Source organism: Peromyscus californicus, unplaced genomic scaffold (assembly GCF_007827085.1).
Source record: "Peromyscus californicus insignis strain IS unplaced genomic scaffold, ASM782708v3 Scaffold_17__1_contigs__length_78620276, whole genome shotgun sequence".
NCBI lineage: Eukaryota > Metazoa > Chordata > Mammalia > Rodentia > Cricetidae > Peromyscus > Peromyscus californicus.
In genome coordinates, this window is record NW_026294469.1 from 53778693 (window position 1) to 53788374 (window position 9682).

Here is a 9682-nt window from a genome sequence, read left to right on the forward strand (position 1 = left end):
TACTGAAGGAGGAGGAAGAGGAGGAGGAGGAGGAGGAGGAGGAGGAGAAGAGGAGGAGGAGGAGGGGGAAGAGGAGGAGGAGGAGGGGGAAGAGGAGGAGGAGAGGAGGAGGAGAGGAGGGTGTGCAAGCTGCTGAGTGTTGTGTTCTGCTTTTCACACTTCAAAAACCTTGAGTTCGCTCTGCATTTTAAAAAGAACAATAGGTCTTCAAGAAAGTCAATTGGCTTGTTTAAAACCATATTCACCAGCATGTGTAATGTTTCGGTGACTTCAGTATATTCTGTTCAACTGTTTCCGGTACTTTGTTATATACTTCTGCCATTTTGCTCACATTTGTAGGATAAATTCCTAGAAATGACTGTGTGTCAAAAGATAAGGACATTGGTAATTTTAATATATACTACCAAATGGAGGCCGGGTGGTGGTGGTGCACGCCTTTAATCCCAGCACTTGGGAGGCAGAGGCAGGCGGATCTTTGTGAGTTCAAGGCCAGCCTGGTCTCCAAACCGAGTTCCAGGAAAGGTGCAAAGCTACACAGATAAACCCTGTCTCGAAAAACAAAAACAAATATATATGTGTATATATATATATATATATATATATATATATATATATATATATACTAACAAATGGCATGGTGATTCATGTGAATATTAACACACACACACACACACACACACACACACACACACACACACACACACACACACACACACACGTACACCAGCCAGCCAGCAGTGTATGGGGTGCCAGGACTCTTGCCAACATTTTTTAAGGTAATAAGTTTTGAAAATGGGAAAAAGCTGAAAGGTTCCCAAATGTAGGGTGGTTGCTTAGAGGTACCTGGAGTTGCCTGGAATAAACCAGGCAGCACCAAGGAAGACTCTAAGACACTCCCCCTACCCATCTTTGACTCTTAACCCTGTCAGGGCAGAGCATCAGCTAAGACCAATGACCTCTAATCACATCAGGGTTGGTACTGTGACATCCCTAGATCTCACGCAGGGAGCTAAGAATCCTAATGTGTGGTTGGATCCCATGTGCCCAAAAGCAATTAACTGGTCAACACTTGCTGTAACCAGTGGCCTTCCTGTGTTCTAGTACACAGGACATCAGGGCCAGTCTTAATTAGTTCTCTCCCACTGGCAAGGCTCTGTCTATACCAACCACATCAAAAAATCTTAAAAAGGTTCCGTCCTTCTCAGCCCCTTTCTCTCGCCCTCCCCTGAGAATATGGTCAGAATAAACCGCGTTCTCCAATAATAACCCTCACTGCCAAGGCCAAAGTAAAGGCAGCTCCTTTTTAGGTTTCTGGTCCAAGGCTGGCTGCTAACCTTGCTCATTTTTCAAGCCAAAGTTCACTGTGCTGCTCTGGAGGTTGGACGGCATCATGACGTCATACCTGTCCCATGCTGCTCTGAGGGACAGGCAGATATGACTAAGTGAAATGACAGAAATAGCTGTCAGCAACTGTGGGGTCCCTGTGCATCTTCATCTCTGAAGAATCCTTCTTGTCCGTGTGGCCAGGGACGGGCAGCTTCTCAACTGTGCTCCCAGGGCAGCGTGGCAAGGGAGCTGAGACTCGGGACAGTGAAGTACATAGAGTAACCAGAGCTGCTAAATCAGAGTCCCCAATATCACAGTCCCAATGACAAGGTGGCCATGTTAACCAGTTTTCTGCTTGACCAATGAGAAAAGGCAGGCTAAGGTAGAAACACTCTCCATAGAGGACCAGCTTCAGTGGAGGGCTGCGAGCTTTAGCCAGAAGTTGGGTGGATTTCACAGACGTTAACTGGCCTCTGCCTTTCAACGAATTGCTAAAAAACACCCTCATTTGCGTTCAAGTTTGCTTTGAGCATCGGTTTTAAGAGCAACCCTGCTGATGAGCCCGTGTGCCACAGGGTTAGGGGAGGGCTAGAAGAGTGCCCTCATCTCTGGACCAGATGACACTTGGCCACTGCCCCGTGAACCGGCCTTTCCTGCTTGCTGCAGCAGCACACTTGGCACTCGGGTCCCTGACGCGGTGACGGTTCACAGCAAAGCACACTTCAGTCAGCCTAGTCAGCAAGACTGCCCTTTGCCTGACCTCCGTTTCTTAAAAGGTGATTGATAGGCTAGGAAAGTAGAGGCCTGATCGGTGAGTGGGGTCTGCCGTCTCTCCATTTCATCTTTTCTCCATCCCCTTTCTTCCCCTCCTTTTCAGCAGAGAACTCACAAACCCAACCTCTCATCTCTGCCCAGGCCCTGTGCTGCGCAGCCTGTGTCTGGGTGGCGACAGCCCTCCTGCCTTTCCTTACTAGATGGATAGTGCCAGTGATCATTTTTATATGAGTGTTGGCTCCTATATTTATAGAATAACATCCATAGGAAGAGTGTCCAGCTTTGGATAATTGATAATTGACTTGTTGAGTCCTTCTTAGTTCAGGGGGTTGTTTGTAGTACCTTCTAAAGTACAGAAGCTCCTAAAGTGGATAGAGAAAAGAGAATCTTACATTCCTATCAGATTCTTTCCAAGGAGTACATTTATTCTAATGGTGGCATTTCAGATGCCCGTGAAAGGCATCTATTGAAGCAAAGAAAGTGACAATCTTTTAAAGTAACTAAAGATGTAACAATTATTACTCAACAAAGATGGTCTTTGTTATTTTGTGGGGTAGGTAGCCAACTTACTCCATAATAAGTTTGGCAAATAATGAATTCAGGAAATGCGACCCTGCCAAAGGTATTTTTAAGTGTTGATATAGATATTCCTTGACATGGAAATATGCTGAAGGGGAAAAACAGAATAAAAATACGAAGTGCTAAAATTTATCAAACTTTCGTGAAACAACTGCATTTTACCTGGAAAGGTATGTTTATGATCTCTGAAGGTAGGATACCTTTGGGATTTGACAGAATTCTTAATTGCCATTGATGTGTGTGTGTGTGTGTGTGTGTGTGTGTGTGTGTGTGTGTGTGTGTGTGTGTGCAGACATGACATAACCATGACATGTGAGCATTCAGTCATTGCTGCTCACGATGTGACCTCAACTGTGTTATCTGCATTTTGGTACAGCACTTTTTTTTTTTTTAACATTAACCATTTAAAAGAGCTTCAAAAAGCACACCAGCCTTGGCATTGAAATGAAAGACTCTCTGTACACGAGAGCAAGGTAGAAGATACTGGGCTAGTTTTAGTGATAGGAATTTTCCTCTTGGAACAAACAACTGTCATTTTGTATTTTCTTGGGATGCAATCATCAAATGCCTTATAGAGCACAAGAAGGGAAACGCAGGTAGTTGAAGAGATGTTGGTGTTTGTTGCTGTGATTGCCTATCACAGGTCAGCAGGGCAACCTAAGCTGCTGGATTTCTCCCTGGGCCAGTTAAGTAGGGTCAGGGAAGGTGGGGACAGAGCTAGGGAGGAGAAGCCAGCCTGACTCTGAGGGCCATGGCTACGTGTCCTCTGTGCTGATTTCTGATACTGTCCCATTCCGCAAAAGGGAAAGGTGGGGTGAGATTGTGAAAGCTCCGTGTCCCCGGTCTCTTGTGCAAGGCACAGCAGCTCTGAGTGATAGGTGGAGGAAGAGTGGGAACAGAGAAGGGTGTCCATGGGCAGGTGTGACATCCCTGTTCAATTGGCATGTAAGCTGTTATCTGGAATAGCCCTAGCCATCCACGAGACTGTGGTAGATGGAAATGTCCCAGATGTGCGCTCCGCCCTGGTCCTAAATCTCTGGCCCAAGAGCCCTTCTTTCCCAGCAGTGAAGAAGGAAACTTTGAGCAACAAGAGTCCGAAATCACAGCTGCGTGGCCAGACAAGGCAAGCCAAAGGACCAGGCTGAGGGCTCTGTGAGAAAACATTCCAGACCCTTGCCCACCAAATGGACACCTTTCCTATCAATGCTGTAAGGCCTGTCTGATAAAAAAAAAAAAGATACTTACTGAGTGCTTACCCTATGCTGGGTACTGCAGTAGAGTTTGCATGCATGCATGCATGCCTGCGTGTGTGCAGGCGACTTAGTACTTTTCATAGTCTTAGAAGGTAAGTATTATTACCTGAAGTTTACAGAATTTAGGTATAATAATAAAAAATAATAAAGAATTTAGGTTCCAACCTCCCCAGCAAGGAAGGAACAGAAAATTAAAGCCCAGTTCCCAAATCTTTCTGAAGAAGGACCCTGATGACCACCCACACTTCTCCAATTTTACTATTTGTTTGCTTGTTTGTTTTTTTTCCTGCTCCTTGTGACGCCCTTCTCTGTCCCCTCCTCTCTCTATACCATGTAAGCCACCAGAAAGCTGCTAAACATTCTTCCCATGATCCTCTGCATAACGCTTATGATTCCCTACACTTCCTACACCCACTGCCGTTATCTGTTTCTATCATTCTCTCCTTGCTGTTTCTCAAACCTGCCTTATTTCCCATAATCCCTTGAACACCTTACATCTCCTGTGTGTCCCCCAATCCCTCGAGCTTCTTACAGCCTCTTGTGCTCAGAAGGAGCAGATCTTGTCCTCTAGTACTGCCTTGTGTCTACTGGGCCCCGGCGGCTGACTGGTTTCAATCTTGCTACCCAGCATGGCCACCAAGACACACTTGTACCTGTGCTAGAGAACCAGAGGGCCTGGCATAAGCTCAGGATCGGTTGTAACTGTTTCCTGTGTCAGGCTGCCCTGCTCTGACGCTGAGCGTGCCTCTCCATTCTCTGAGGTACTTGTGTGCCTACTTCTCCACACCAGAGTGAGCAAGCAAATCCTCTCTACTCACTCTGTCCCTTGTCTAATATCAGTGTCCACAGCGTCTAAATCTTTAGCTCCTTGCAGACCCTTTTGGATTGAAATTGGGTCTGAACCACCCTAATGACCCAGCCTGACAATGAACTCCAGGGCACGCAAGGGAGCCAGGTGGGATGAGGGGAGAGAAATGAGCACAGTATCCACCCAAGAGTGCAGTGAAGCAGTTAAACCACTGATAAAAGGATTGGCTTGGTATCCAGATCCATAAATTCTGGGGGAATCTGACTCCGTAAAACAGAAAATAAAAATCTCTGACTTTCTTTCTTTTCTTTTCTTTTAATGTGAAACAGTAAACAGCTGTTGCCAAGACAGGAAGCAAAGATGTCCATTTGATGGTTAAAAGGCCTGCTGAACAGTTTTAACTCTGGGTGAATCTTAGGTTGCTTCTGTCAGGACACCCCGCAGAGGAAACAGGGTAGAGATGGTTGTTGGAAGGGGCCAGTGGACAGCCCTCAGAGGGACCTGGAGTCTGAGGAGAATGTGCCAGGCAGTGTGGGAAAAGTAATGGGGTGGAGGGCAAGATGAGGAGAAGAAAGGGATCTATACCGAAGTATAGAGGAGCTCGTCCCCAGTGACTTCCTAAGAACCACAGACCCCGGTGCATTGCAGAAACACCGAGAATTTATACCAGGACTTCTCGTATCAACACAAGACCTAACAAGAGACAGAGACCATTAACACAGTGACCAAATAGTTGTAACTTCATGCCATGTCCCCATTTCAAGGGCACACTGCAGAAACACAGCCTGTTTTGTCTCTTTGTTAACTGTTTCATATGCCTGGCCTTCAAGGAAATCATAACAGAAACCACCAACCTGGAGTACGTTTGACATCATTGAGTGTTTAATGTTTAACCATCTAGGTCACCTTGGGATTATACCTGGAAGTCTCATAATGCTCTTCTTGGGGGCATGTTAGGGGCAGAGATAAGTCTGTGAACTAGCCCAAGCCCCAGGAGGTGCTACCTGAGGTGAAACATGAACAAATGAACAAACACATCAAATATATCATTTCTTCACGTGGCATTTCACACATGATTTTGTTTGAGGGAGGGATCTGGAGATGATGAGCTAAGTTGGGATGAGTAGTCAGGACCTTCTAGTCACAAAGGCGGGAGAAGGCTGGGATTGGCCTCTGTCTCCTGAGGGTCTGTAGTTCAGGTCTCCCTCCATGAACACCTCCCTTCTCTCTAGCAGCCATACCTCCCTTGTCTTGCTCAGGGAATGAGTTGTAGGGCGCCCCCTAGCCTCCTGGGGAGGTCCTTCCCCGGGGTCTTCTAGAATCTAGCAGAGGTCTGTTCTTGCCTCAGGATGACAGGACAGACTTGCACAGCACGACAGAACGTCTGCAGAAAGAACATGGACTGCTCAGAATCAGGTGACTAGAGAGTCTGGCAACAGGACTGGGTTTTAAGTTAGTCCTGGAAAAGCAGAGTCATGAACGATGGGCGTAGGGTTCACATGTGTCAGGGTTGAGGGGACAGGAGGCAATAAAAATTGCCTGCAGAAACATGCACTTCAGATCCCACTGACAGGTCCCAGGGGCACCTTTAAGCTGCTAAAATTAAAAAAAAAACACACACACACACACAATCAAACCATTGTAAGAATTTAGCATCAACCTTTGCAGTGTTACTTTGTGTTTGACACTGCGAAACTTGTTCACATTAATACATGGGTGCCTCATCATGACCTTGGGAAATATGCAATCCCTCTGATTTTAGAATCTCTACCACTGCTTCTTAGAAAATTGAGAGCAGTAGCTGATCTTTGGTGGTGGTGGGTACTAGAAACGACATCTGATAGGATGCTGGAAAGTATTGGATTAATGTCATTTGAAAAGAGGCAGAAAGAAAAACTGAATGAACACCTGAATCCTGATTAGGTGTTAATGGGTTTTTTGTTTTTGTTTTTTGTTTGCTTGTTTGTTTTGTTTTGTTTTGTTTTTGCTTTTTCGAGACAGGGTTTCACTATGTAGCTCTGGCTGTCCTGGAATTCACTATATAGACCAGGCTGGCTTCGAACTCCTAGAGATCTACCTGCCTCTGCCTCCCAAGTGCTGTACCATCACACCTGATTTAGATGTTAGTTTAAAAAAATAACCAAAGAAAACATTTCAGGGGCCTGGAGAGATGGCTCAGTGCTGAAGAGAACTGACTGTTCTTCCAGAGGACCCAGGTTCAATTCCCAGCACCCACATGGCAGCTCACAACACCCTCACACAGATGTATGTACAGGCAAAACACCAACGCACATAAAATTTTTAAAAATTAAAAATAAAAAAATATATATATATTTGAGGACAATTGGGAAGTTTGAAAATGAGTTAAATATGACATTAGAGAATTATTAACTAGCTCTGATAATGAAACCCAGGATAGGTGGAATGCTCTTCCGCTTTGGGGATGTATGTCAAAGTGTTTAGTAGGGAAAAGTCATAATGTCTATGCTTTATTTTTTGCTGCCTCCTAAGAGCAGGTACTGCTCACTCAAGTGATGACCCCCCCACAGTCAGGCCTTGACCCACCCTCCTCTCCCAGGCTGCACCAGCGATTTGGGCCTGTTTCCTTTAACAACAGGAGAGCTATTAGAGGGATGTGACCCATATGTCACTACAGTGATGAAACCAGGCCTTGCTATCAACACTCAGTTTTTACCCAGGTCCTAGATAGTGACATCCATTAGAAAGGGATTTCAGTGTCCTTAGTCATCAGTGAGAGGCTGTGGCAACCCACCTTCCCCTCAGCTCTGCTTTGTGTAGCCCTCTCCCTGAATGTGGTAGACAGCTCTGACTCTCTCTTCGCTAGTGGTGTGACCTCTGGAATGTCTCTACATCCGTCTTAGTTTTTCTCTGCTCATAAAGACCGTCCATCTTCTGTGTCACCCGAGGAGTCACGGGAAATAAAAAGCCAGGCTTCTCAGCTGTGCCACCCAGAGAGGCAAAGGTCAAAGGCAAAACTCCAGATGGTGAAGGACTCTTGAGTGACTCCCAGGCTTTCCCGAATTTCAGTGTCCCTCCAGGCAAAAGCTGAGCATTCTTCATCGAAACCGGTTACATTTGCTTTGCTTCCTTTTCTATTCATTTCACAAAGTTCTAGGTGGTGGCAGGAAGAGTAGAAAACCGAGCAGTCGGTCATGTGCCGGGGCGGAGCCTGCTCGCAACTGTAGCCAGTGCAAGGTCACAGGGTTTGGCTCTTTCCTGTTCCTGCCAGCTCAGACCTCAGGAGTTTAGACATCCGGGCTGAACTGCAGCCCTGAAGGGTTGGGAGCTACCATCTCTCAAGGGAACTCACCTTGTTCGTTTCCTAGAAAAATAAAAGCCAGTGTTCTTTCTGTTTCATCTAAATGTTTTGACTTTTTTGAGAATTTCATACACGAATACTGTGTTTACATCATTTCTACCCCATCTCCCCTCACTCCGTTTCTAATTCATGACGAATGTTTCAAGCCCCCCCACTCCATCTAATTCTTTTATTATATATATGTGTATATATATATATATATATATATATATATATACACATATATATGTAAATACAGCCTGCTGAATCCACTCAGTGTTATTGTTCACATGTCTGTTGATCTAGGGCTGACTATTTAGGACTGGATAACTTACTAGGGAGCTCATCCCTGAAGTACACTGATTCTCCGCCTCCCCGCAGCCATTAATTGCCTGTGGTCTTCATCTAGGAGCAGAGCCTTGTGAGATGTCCCCATCCACGTTGCCATGTCGCCTGGTGGTGGGGTGGTGGAGCAAGCCTTGTTTGGGCAGCCGTATTTCTGAGATTTCATGGCTGCAGCTGCCCACAGACACAGCAGGCATCTTTGTCCTCTGGTTCTAACCTTCTCCCCGCCCCTTCTTCCTCCCTATTACCCGAGCCTTAGGTATAGGGCTTGTGTTGTAGATATTTCGGTTGGGGCTGAGCACCCCACCGTCAGCTGTTCTCTGCATGACCGGCTGTGGCTTCCATGATGGTCTCAGTCTGCCGAAGATAGAAGCTTCTCGGAGGAGGAATGGGAACTACACCTATCTGTGGGTATGAGGGTAAGTTTTTATAATGTCGTTAGGAATTTGGTTTGAGAAAGTGACAATGCTCGCCTGTCTTCTAGGATCCATGACCTCACCAGACATGGGCAGTGAGCTAGGTTTTCAGTACCAGGCATGACTTACTTCCTACTGAATGGCCTTAAGTCCAGTTAAAGAGCTATTGGTTGTTCCTAACATATGAGTGCCACTGTTGCGCCCTTGGGAATATCTTGCCATACTGGGCATTGTACTGGTTCATAGGCTTTACGGCTGCATGGAACTATTGATTGCCTTTCTCCATTGAAGTAACCCAGACCTAGAGGGATGGACACCACATGCTTTCTCTTATTTGTGACTCTTAGCTCCAAATTGTTAGGTGTATGTAACCTGGAGTAACCACAGAAACCAGGAAAGGAAAAAAAGAATTCCACAGTGGAAGAAAGTGAAGGAACTCCAGGCAAGGGATTAGTAGGACTCAGGTGCTATGAAGGGGGAAAATGGAAAATGGGAGAGGGGGGTTAGCTTGGAATTGGGTGGGGAGGGCATTACAGAGGAAGAGGGAGGATGAGTAACACTAAGTATGTTTGAAAGCTGTAAAGAAACATTTTACGCTCACTTAAAATACATATAGAATACGAATAAGTGTATTTCTGCACATATATTTGAGTCAAGTTACATCACTTGAGGTGATGATGTCTTTCCCCTTACCCCCATCCGGCCACTGCCAAGAGCCATAGACTAACAAAAACTTTCAGTGCCAGGCATGGGAACATCATCCCTTCCAGGTGTTGGTCAGGGGAGTCCAAGAGACACCCCAAATAGGACAGGTTATTGCTGTTGCCCTCCCAGAGCTTGAAAGTGAAACCCCATTGCTGAA